Genomic DNA, 12,257 nt, shown 5'->3' on the forward strand with positions numbered 1-12,257 from the left:
TCACTTTCACCCAGGCTGCCTTCTACTTTCAAATTCTCAACGAGTTCCTCCCTATTTGTTAAAATCAAGTCTAGAACAGCTTCCCCCCAGTAGCTTTTTCAACCTTCTGAAATAAAAAGTTGTCTCCAATGCAGTCCAAGAATTTGTTGGATAGTCTGTGCCCCGCTGTGTTATTTTCCCAACATATATCCGGATAGTTGAAGTCCCCCATCACCACCAAATCTTGGGCTTTGGATGATTTTGTTAGTTGTTTAAAAAAAGCCTCATCCACCTCTTCCACCTGGTAAGGTGGCCTGTAGTAGACTCCTAGCATGACATCACCCTTGTTTTTTACCCCTTTTAACCTAACCCAGAGACTCTCAACACTTCTGTCTCCTATGCCCATCTCTACCTCAGTCCAAGTGTGTACATTTTTAATATATAAGGCAACACCTCCTCCCTTTTTCCCCTGTCTATCCTTCCTGAGCAAGCTGTACCCATCCACACCAACATTCCAAACATGTGTATCATCCCACCAAGTTTCAGTGATGCCAACAATGTCATAGTTGTATTTATTTATTAGCACTTCCAGTTCTTCCTGCTTATTCCCCATACTTCTCGCATTTGTATATAGGCATCTAAGATACTGGTTTGATCAGTTTTGTCCTGACCCTCCTTTCTCTCTGACAATATAGCCCACACTCCCTCTCGTTTCTGACCCATCTCCCCGGTCTCCATGTTCCCCACTTACCTGTGGGCTTTGCTCACCTGTCCCCGTCGAACCTAGTTTAAAGCCCTCCTCACTAGGTTAGCCAGTCTGTGTCCAAGTAGGGTCTTTCCTCTCCTCGAAAGGTGAACGCCATCTCTGCCTAGCAGTCCTTCCTCGAATAGCATCCCGTGGTCTAGGAAGCCAAAGCCCTCCTGGTGACACCATCTTCGCAGCCAGGCATTCACCTCCATGATGCATCTGTCTCTGCCCGGGCCCCTACCTTTGACAGGAAGAATTGAAGAGAATACCACCTGCGCTCCAAACTCCTTCACCCATACTCCCAGAGCCCTGTAGTCACTCTTGATCCGCTCAGTGTTACACCGCGCAGTATCATTTGTGCCCACATGGATGAGTAGCATGGGGTAGTAGTCAAAGGGCCGGATAATCCTCGACAATGCCTCCGTAACGTCTCGGATACGGGCTCCCGGCAGGCAGCATACCTCCCGAGGTGTAATGTCAGGGCAACAGATGGGCGCCTCCGTCCCCCTCAGCAGAGAGTCTCCGACCACCACTACCCTACGTTTCCTATTCACAGTGGTGGCAGCAGACCTCCCAGCCTTAGGGATATGAGGCTTCTCCTCCTTTACTGTAGGGAGTGATTCCTTCTTTCCTGTATCAAGAAGAGCATAACGGTTACCTATTACCACGGCAGGAGGGTTCGGAGCAGGGGTGGAGCACTGCCTGCTGCCAGAAGTAACCAGCTGCCAGTGTCCACCCTGAGCCATCTCCTCCTCCACCAGTGGTGTATCAGCAGTCCTGTGTACTGGGACAGCTACCTCAGCTGTCTCCACATGGACACTGTCGAGGAATTGCTCGTGGATTCGGTTGCTCCTCAACCTAGCCACCTCCTCCTGTAGCTCTCCCACCTGCTGCCTGAGAGATTCCACCAGCAGGCACCTCTCACATTGGATGGTCCCCCCAGCCTGGATATCAGTAAGTGGAAATTGCAAGTTGCAGTCTCTGCAAAACCACACCAGGATCTGGGTAGAAGCATCCATGCTCAGGCGCTCTGTCTGGCTACAGGCACAGGTGGAGGAGACAGAAGCAGTGCTGGCACAGGTGTTGCGGGTCTTCCTAACCATCGTAAGCCTCTCTCTGTCAAACTCCCGTCTGCAGCCCCCTGTCCGCTGAAAGGGTTGTTTAAGCAAGAAGTTTTGAATGTAGTTGGTTTATAGGTATTAAGGGGAATAAAGAGAAAACAGATAGAACCGACAAGGGACCCTCGCCCCCTTCCTAACTCCCTTGAGAAACTCCCTGTTAGCAGCCCCTGGTCGCAAAAGCTCCCTGGTCGCTTGTGCGCTGCTTTATAAAGCCCTGGCCTGTATGAATCCCCCGCCCACTGATTAAGGCTCAGCCACTTACCAGAGGCTTCTAGCTTTCAAGCCTTCCTTTGAAGCTCACAGCTTCCAACTGCCAGCCACAGCACACGGTCCTTCAAACAACCAAAACAAACAAACAGACTGACAAACACAAGCTCAGCACACAGCAAGTAACCTCAAACACAAACAAACACACACTACAGACAGTCACTTACCCCAAAAGGGTGCTGTATTGCTCTTCCTTCACCTGGAGAACTCCCTTGCGAAACTCCCTGTTAGCAGCCCCTGTTCGCAAAAGGCCTTACTATGAGGCGAGCTGAGGCGGCCATCTCAGGTGCCAGATGGGGTGGAGGGCGCCACTAGGACCCAGAGTGTAGAAAATTGTATCTGCTGCTGGTGCACAGAGATGGTGGAGTGCTGTGGTGGAGGAAAGAGGGCACATGAGACATAACAGGCAGGCAGGAGAAAAGGTGAGAGGTGATAACAGAAAGCAACAGGAGCTGCAGGGAGAGAGAGGAGGAGGAGCCTCTTATCTACCTCTCTAGCACCCCCAGGAGCCTGGATTGATTACACTGCTCTACAGCCAAAATGCTTCTGAAATAAATGTAGTCAAACTTTACTAATTCTGGGTCACTGAGAACGAAAATGATGCTTAAAATAGTTGATTGGCTCTAGTTTTCAAGATATGCTATTGGGTCAGTATATACGACCATTGACTTGGGAATGGCGGAGGATAAGTGAGTTATAAAGGGAAGGGATCTCAATTTAAACCAGAAATGACTAAAATACATCTTTAACTGGATCTATGAATAAATCTATGACTGGGTTTGGACAGTACTTGCTTTTTAGGCAAAACAATGAATGATGCAATCTGAAGCTGGTATTGCATCATACATGATATGAATTGCATCATGTTATTCCTAGAAGTCATGTTTTGCCATCAATTCCAGTTGGTCATGCAGTCCATATGAAGGAAACCTATGACAACATGAAACAACTTTTGAGGTGCATAAACTATGACCAACATCAGTGGCAGCTTTGTGGCAATTTGAAGATTGTTGCTCTCTTGCTTGGTCTGCAGACTGGATACACAAAGTACTGCTGTTTTCTCTGCGAATGGGATAGTCGTGCAAGAGATTCCCACTACATCAAGAAAGATTGGCCACTCTGACAGTCATTGGAGCCTGGGAGGAAAAGTGTTCAGCATCCACCACATGTTGAATCAAGGAAGATTTTGTTACCACCCTTACACATCAAGCTGGGTCTGATGAAGAACTTTGTCAAGGCCATTGACAAAACACAAGCAGCTTTCAAGTACCTTCGTGGAAAATTTCCAACGTGAAGTGAAGCTAAGATAAAGGAAGGTGTCTTTGTTGGTCCTCAGATTCGTGAACTTCTTCGAGATGATGCATATGACCATGCACTACGTGGCAAGGAAAAGATGGCATGGAAAGCCTTCCAGTTAGTGGCAATAAATTTTCTCGGAAACAACAAGGCAGACAACTACAGGTTGTTGGTGGAAAACCTCCTCAAGGCATACAAAAGCCTTGGTTGCAACATGTCACTAAAGATACATTTTTTGCACTCTCATCTAGATTTTTTTCCACCGAACTGCAGAGCAGTGAGCAACAAGCACGGCGAGTGATTTCACCAGGACATTGCAACAATGGAGAAACACTATCAGGGCAAATGGAGCCCATCAATGCTTGCAGACTATTGCTGGACAGTGACAAGAGAGGCTCCATTTAATGAATACAAGAGACAAGCCAAGAAGCACCAAGTAGACACTGAATAGGACTAAACTATGTACATAATAGTTTTTTGCCTTTTGTTTCATAATAAATTTTATTTATATAACCCTTTTGCTGATTTTTAAAGTGTTACATAAACAGGACAAGTGAAATATTATCATGTAAAGCAACCATAAACATATGAAAAGACCTAGGTTTACAATTTATGATTAAAACTCTACTATCTTCACAATATACATAGACATAAAATGTAAAAACTTAAATATCTTAGAAACAGTAGCCAATCAGTTGTTTTAATTGTCATATTTGAATTCAGCACATCAAAATACATAATAAATAGCACATTTTATCTCTGAAGCAGACGACTTCTCAAAAATTGTAGACCAGTGTTAACACCAGCTTCTCAGGGAGCTTCCTGTTTCCTGCTGCTTCCCTGAACCACTTAGGAGAACAGGCAGTCAACTGAAGTAGTAGGTAGGGTTACAATATTTTAAGTGTCCAAAAAGAGGACACTCCACGGGGTCCCAGCCCCGCCCCAACTCCGCCCCCGCCCCACCCCTTCCCGGCCCCGCCCCAACTCCGCTGCTTCCCGCGAACATTTGATTCGCGGGAAGCCTGAAGCAGGCAGCAGGTAAGCTGGGGCTGGGGCTGGGTAGGGGGGGTGCAAGGAGGCGCGGCCCAGTCTGGCCCCCCCGGCCAAGTGGCCGGCCGGTCCAGGCCAAGAGGTTCTGGACCCAGCGTCTCCCGCCCGGCTCGGGCTCTGGGGCGCCGGCCCCTGGCCGAGCACTGCCGGCCCCCGGCTCCTGGCCTTGCACCGCCGGCCCCCGGCTCCTGCCCCCGCACCGCCGGCCCCGGCCTCTGGCCGAGCACCACCAGCCCCGGCCCGGCCCCTGATCCCCGGCCGAGCACCGCCGGCCCCCAGCTCCTGGCCCCGCACCGCCGGGCCCCGCACCACTGGCCCCGGCCCCGGGCCGAGCACCGCCGGCCCCGGCCCCTGGCCCCGGGCCGAGCACCGCTGGCCCCTCCCTCCCTATTTTCCCCAGACATGTCCGGCTTTTTGGGATTTCCTCCCGGACGGGGATTTGAGGCCCAAAAAGCCGGACATGTCTGGGAAAATCCGGACGTATGTTAACCCTAGTAGCAGGAGCCAGTTAGGCCCTTAAGATGCTGATATCTTCCCTCACTCAGGCCCTGCTACCAGCCTGCTTATTTGTCTCCTTCAATTGAGTGTTAAGAGCCACTATAGCTGGCACAGAACAGGAGTCATGAGTGAAAGAAGAAAATGCCCCTCTGGGGCAGCATTCAAAAAAAGAAAGAAAGCAAAGGAAGCTTTTCTAGCTAAGCAGGAAGGAGCTCTCCTGAGATACATAGACACAAATGTTCACGGTGAGCCTTCTGGCCCCAGTGAGGATGTGAGTGCAGAGGAGATACCTGATCTTCCAGTTAGAGTGCAGGTGACCTGGCATCTACTTCAGAATCCATATCTCCATCTCAAATGGATGTAACCATGCACATTCCTGAAGAAAAGTGTAGATCAGAGAAGAGTGTGGTGGAGGTGCAAGAAGCAGCTGCTGCTGAGTTTAGTTCCTTAGGTCTAGATGATCCAGGACTGTGGACCCACTTGAGCAGTAGCCTGAGGGACTTCCTTGTACTGCATGGGCCACAGCAAGTGAAAAACTTCATGTTCCCCAAAGACAATGAAAATAGAAGTTTCCATCCAACACATTACTGGCGTGAAATCCCCAATGGTGACAAAGTGGAGAGGCCATAGCTTATGTGCTAAAAAACCCAGAATGCTGCATACTGTTTTTGTTGCAAACTCTTCCAGTCTAATGTTCCAGCCACATTGGGTTCTACAGGAACAAAGGACTGGAAAAATCTGGCTAGAAATCTGGCATGCCATGAGAAGGCAGCAAATCACCAGAGAGCATCCCATAGGTGGAAAGAGCTTGAGATGAGACTAAGGTTAAAGGCCACCGTAGATGATCAGCATCAAGAGAAGATTGCATCAGAGTCTCTTTACTGGCAAAATGTTCTGAAAAGGCTCATTGCCATTGTGAGAATGCTTGCTACCCAAAACCTAGCACTGCATGGCACTTCAGATCAGCTGTATGTGCCAAACAATGGAAACTTCCTTAAAATTGTGGAGCTGATGGCTGAGTTTGATGCTGTACTCCAGGAGCAGCTAAGAAGAGTCGCCACCCAAGAAATGTACACACACCACTACCTTGGAAAAACAATTCAAAATGAGATCATACAGTTACTGGCAACAAAAGTCAAACAGAAGATTGTGGCAGATTTGAAGTCAGCAAGATATATTACTCTGTTATTCTGGACTGCACACCTGACAGCAGCCATATGGAAAAAATGACTTTAATGGTGCGTTTTGTAACAACAACAGAAACTAGTGAAAATGTCCCTGCAATGGTGACTGTTAGCATTTTCTAGACTTTATTGACATTGATGATACTACAGGAGCTGGTATGACAAATGTGCTTCTTAAAAAGCTGGAAGATACGGGAATTGCGATAGCTGATGTGAGAGGTCAGGGCTACGATAATGATGCCAACATGAGAGGAAAGAACAGAGGAGTGCAGACACGGATCTGAGAGTTAAACCCTCAAGCTTTTTTTGTCCCATGCAGTTCTCAGTCATTGAACTTGGTGGTCAGTGATGCAGCATCAGATTCTAGTGAGGCTGCTGAATTTTTTAATGTAATTCAAAGCATCTATGTATTTTTCTCTGCATCAACTCATCAATGGCAAATTTTGAAGCAACATCTGGGAACATCCTCTCTGACACTGAAACCACTGAGTATCACACGATGGGAAAGTCGAGTGGAGGTGATAAAGCCTATCAAACACCAAACTGGGAAGATAGATGAAGTCATAGTTGCCATTATGGAGGATAATGCTATGACAGGAACTGTTCGTGGGAGAACAGTGGCAGAGGGAAATGGAATCACCAGAAACATACATAACTTCAAATTTCTGTGTGGCTTAGTCTTGTGGCATGACATACTGTTTGAAATAAATGTTGTAAACAAGAGACTCTGAGGTGTTGACCTTGATATAGCTGGAGCAATGGAACAACTGGACAAAGCAAAGTCATACCTACAGTCTTCCCGGTCAGATGAGGGGTTTCAAAACGTTCTGAAGAGAGCACAGAAGTTGGCAGAGGAACTTCACACTGAAGCTATTTTCCCACACATTCAAAAAAACAAGAGTCAGCGAAGAAGAAGACATTTTGATTATGAGGCACGGGATAATCCCATAAGAGACCCAAAACAACAATTCAAAGTTGAATTCTTTAACCAGGTGCTAGATTGTGCAATACAGTCAGTTGAAGAACGTTTCATTCAGCTCAAGGAACACAGCATTATATTTGGGATGTTGTATGATATTCCAAAACTCCTCACTATACCTGAAGAAGATCTACACCAGCAATGCAGGGTACTAGAGACTGTGTTGACACATGATGACATGCGCGATATTGATGCGAGTGATTTAGGTGATGAACTGAAAGCCCTTTCAAGATACATTTCAGCAGGATCAACTCCAAAGGCTGTTCTGGAATATATGTGCACAAATAAGATGAACACCCTCTTTCCAAATGCTTTTGTTGCTCTGCGCATACTTCTAACACTTCCTGTAACAGTTGCCAATGGAAAACGCAGCTTCTCCAAGCTGAAGTTAATAAAAACACATCTACGCTCCACAATGACACAGGAGAGGCTGGTCGGCCTTGAAACCATCTCAATAGAGCATGAGCTGGCCCAGACTGTGGACCTTCAGCAGGAAGCAGTTCAAATCTTTGCAACCAAAAAGGCACAGAAAGCACCACTTTGATCATTCAAACAGATAAAAATGCCCGTGTTTATGTCTATGCAGACAAGAAAAGTTACATTTGCTGTTCAGGTGTTTGAAAGTTAAGGGTTACTTACAATTTTTGAACAAGGCATTTTAAGTTGTTAGTTCTCCTTTATTGGGGTAGGTAGCAGAGCAGTACCAAGAGAGGAGTAGTATAGGAAGAAGGCAGAATTGAGACCTTTCAAAATTTTGGCCCAAGCGAGGGGGCATGGGGGCGTCATTTGAGCTCCCCGCCTCAGGTACCAAAATATTGTGGGCTGGCCCTGCCGGCTGTGAACAGCCATGGGGTCAGCCCCGGGATTGCCGTGGGAACCAGGTCCTGCTGTGCTGCAGGCTCCCAGTGTCAGGGTGGGCCAGTCACTTGAGCCCAGATCCTCATGGGTTTAGGCACCTAAATCCCATGAAGTCCTACCTTCTCTGTGCCTCAGTTCCCCACCCCTGCAGTGGGGGTTACAGCCCTGCCCTGCCTCCCAATAGTGGTGTGAGGATAAATACCTTAAAGACTGGGAGGTGCTCAGCTCCTACAGTAATGGCGCCACAGGAGTACCTAAGACAGACTACAAACAGGCAGAGATATGAGAAAATACACACACACACACAGATGTGAAACACACACATTCCAAAACAGAACCATGCAGGGTAATGTATGTTATAAAACACACACACACACACACAGAGGTGAAACACACACACTCCCAAACAGAACCATATAGGGTAATTTATGTTATAAAACACACACACACACACAGATGAGAAACACACACTCACCAGTCCCAAACAGAACCATGCAGGGTAATGTATGTTATAAAAAACACCAACAAACCAACCACACACAGCTAGCCCATGGACCAGGCTGAACTTGTTCCTGTCACTCTCATTTCACAGGCCCTTTCCTCCTAGTGTTTGTCACACTCACTTCTTGCATCACTGGCCAGGATTTCACAAGCTGCCCTGTGCACTCAAGTCTTTACACCTACAAGGAACTCCATGGAAGCGAAGGAGGGTCTGCCACATGCATGCAGGGATCCACCGAAGTGGACCCGTTTGTGGGATTGTGTCACTTCTGCATGAGTTTGCTCATGTGAATAGTTTAATTGACTTCACTGGGGCTCTGCACATGCACAAAAGTCCTTCCATGTGGATCAGTTAGAGGATCAGCGGCTTTGGCCCCCAAACTTGTTTGAGCTCCGTACAGCCGCAGGGGTCCACCCACACTCATCTTATTGTAAAACTGGGACCTTTGAAAGAATACGGCTTTTTCATCTCAGCATTTACAAACATCTCCCTTTAATGTGCTACTTTATAGTCATCACTGCACGAAGAGAGATGATTAATCCATTTTAATTAGTGATAGCACTGGGACTTCGACTGAGTTTGACCCCATTGCATGGCAATTTTACACCTTCAAATATTTTTACTCACATCACTATGTTGTCACTGTTACATCAGCTGCATTGTAAATGAATCCTAGGTAGAAAGGGGACCCCATTTCACACACTCTCAGGCTCAAACCCTGCTAGCAGCTCCGTGTAGGTGGACGCCCGCAGAGTCTTCGGCGAGCTTCATCCTAGGTGCAGTGAGCCACCCACAATGATCAGCTTGTAACATCGGGGCCTTCGTTGTGACAACTTGTTTGATGATCAGAACAGTTGCTGAAATCATTCCCAGAAGTGTGAGCAGCCAGAGAAGCTTGAACTCAATCATGGATTAAAATATACACTCTCTATCTCCACTTCTGCAAATGTGCTCAATAGGCATTCACATTGTTCCCTAAGAGTGTAATAAGCTTGGGCTATTATGGGGCTAGAAATCAGACAAGGGCAGTCATTTAAAGATACATCTCTGTAAGAGAAGAATTTGGGCCCTGTGAATTCCCCATGTTGCAGAATTTGGCTTCCAGAAAGTAGCAGAGTACAGAAAGTTCCACACCGTCGTTGCTTGTTCTCTCCATTCACTCATACTGCACCGTGATCCTTTGTCCAATGAGGGTTTTGATCTCACCCAAATTGTTTTCAGGATGCAGTTCTTTGGGATTCTGCGGCTAAGTCATCCCACCCCCATGGTCAAAGCCATGGTAGAAGGCTCTGCGGGAGGAAATCTCCATGAGGAGACCCTAGCTGAGATACCTCCACAACATCCTGGTAGGGGGCAAAGAGGGAACAAAGCCACAAGGCCCACCCTCAAGCCCTGCACATCCCCAGAGCACCGCAGAAGGCCAGGGCTCTCCATGCAGAGGCCTTTTACCTCCAGACCAGCTCTATCCCCAAATTCAATTGAAGGCAATAGGAACACTGGCTCCACAGCCCCACTGAAAATCAGCCCCCAGGTGTCCCCAGTTGGGCACAAGAAATGAAGGCACCCAAAAATCAGTAGCTGTTTTTGAGAACACTGACCTCCCCCTCTCCGTGTCTCAGTTTCCTCGTCTGTAAAATGGAGATAATACTCCTCACCCACCTTGCTAAAGCACTTTGAATGACAAACGCTTGGTAATGCCTGTTGGAGAGACCGTAGAGAGAGAGGAACTTTCCTCACACACGGATCAGAGACCTAGCAGCAGCCATATTGCTTCCCACCCCTTTGACTGAGTCCCTGGAATGCCCAGTGAAAATATGCGTCCACTGAACAATTCTAGACTGCCTTTGCATCTCTCATGGCCACTAAACTGCTCCTCAGTGGTACATTGGAAGAGCAGATGCCCCTGACAATACTGCCTGGGGTTGGGGGGACAAGATACCCTTGTTACAAAGGAACATTGAGATGATCAGAAAGCCGGAGCCAGGGACCATCCTATAATTTGGCAGCTTTTCCTTAAGAGATTCAAGAGCTTTGATTCATTCTAAATTAGACTCTTCCTCAGTCACTCTGTGTGAGTGTGTGGATAGAGAGAGAGAAAGTACATGGGTGTGTACCTATATGGGTAGGAAAAAGCAGGGAGAGGCGGCAGGGAGCAGAGACAGGCACTAGGGAAAGACACCCATGGGGAATGGGGAGCAAGTGGGTTGGGGGAGGAAGAGCCAAAAAGGGACAGAAGGAAAGAAAGGAGGGGGGGGGGAAGAACCCACAGGCCCCAGGGAAAGGGGTTGGAGGAGGTGCAGAGGAAGAGAACAGAAAAGAATGAGAGAGAGAGAGGGAGAAGATGAAGGGGGAATAAGAATCATAGGGAGAAGAAGGGATAAAGAAATGGCTCAAGGGGAGGAGAGAGCAAGACAAGCCACCACGTTATGATCCAGCTGGGTTAGTGGAGCCTGTTGTAATAATTTGGGCCTCGTACGCCTACCCCGATTGTAAGCTTAACTTTGGGTAAGTGGATAAAAAGTTGATCAAATGTTCCAATAACTCATAACAGGGAATGTTGAGGAAAGGGAGAGAGACTGAATGAACCCAAACGGAAAGGCCAACTAGTAACTCAAGGACAGTGTTAAGATCATGCCTGGTCAACAAGAGAACTGTGGGGCTGGAAATCAAGGGACCAAAACTGGTGTGTCGGAAATGAGGTCTAATTGGTAGACAAAATAATAAGGGGAAGGACTATTCCACCCATCGCTCCCTTTGGGGTCCATTAGAAAAAAGACCTTTGGGGAGAATGAAGCGCTCTGACTAGCTGGGAGATGGGTGGACAGGAAGAAGTGAACTTCACTGCATGGCTGCCACATCCACCATCTCCTCGGGACCTCAGGATCCACCGTAACGCTGTTGGGCCTTCATGATCCTGATCCTGATGCTGAGAAATGTCCTGTCCAGACCAGGCCTGAGAGAGAGGGACTCAGATGACACGGCCACCTCCACTGGCTCCAGCCAAATCCCAAACACCACCTGGGATGTAAGGGGGTGTTTGCTGTGGGACTGAGCAGACCAATGTCTGTGTGTTCCAAAATCCCAAGCCTTGTTTCACTGTTTAGTGCTGTACAGTGGCAGGAGTCATGTTAACACCTTTCAATCTCTAGGCCAATATATTCCATTAAACCGAATACAAAAACCTTCCAGGCTATGGCTGCCTCTCTGCCCCCAATTCATACTAGCCCTTGGGAGAGCTGCATTGCCCAGCTGCCCCACACCCTCCCCACAGCCACCCTCCTCTCCATCAACCCCACGGTCTCAACCTTGGGGTCAGCTACAACTCTACCCCTCCCCCTTGCCCCACCCCACATCCAGGCTGCTGCCCAATCTTGCAGTCATAAAATCATAGACTATCAGGGTTGGAAGGGACCTCAGGAGGTCATCTAGTCCAACCCCCTGCTTAAAGCAGGACCAATCCCCAACTAAATATATCCCAGCCAGGGCTTTGTCAAGCCTGACCTTAAAAACCTCTAAGGATGGAGATTCCACCACCTCCCTAGATAACCCATTCCAGTGCTTCACCATCCTCCTAGTGAAAATGTTTTTCCTAATATCCAACCTAAACCTCCCCCACTGCAACTTGCGACCATTACTCCTTGTTCTGTCATCTGCTACCACTGAGAACAGTCTAGATCCACCCTCTTTGGAACCCCCTTTCAGGTAGTTGAAAGCAGCTATCAAATCCCCCCTCATTCTTCTCTTCTGCAGACTAAACAATCCCTGTTCCCTCAGC

Source organism: Chrysemys picta, unplaced genomic scaffold, assembly GCF_011386835.1.
Source record: "Chrysemys picta bellii isolate R12L10 unplaced genomic scaffold, ASM1138683v2 scaf135, whole genome shotgun sequence".
Classification (NCBI taxonomy): Eukaryota; Metazoa; Chordata; order Testudines; family Emydidae; genus Chrysemys; species Chrysemys picta.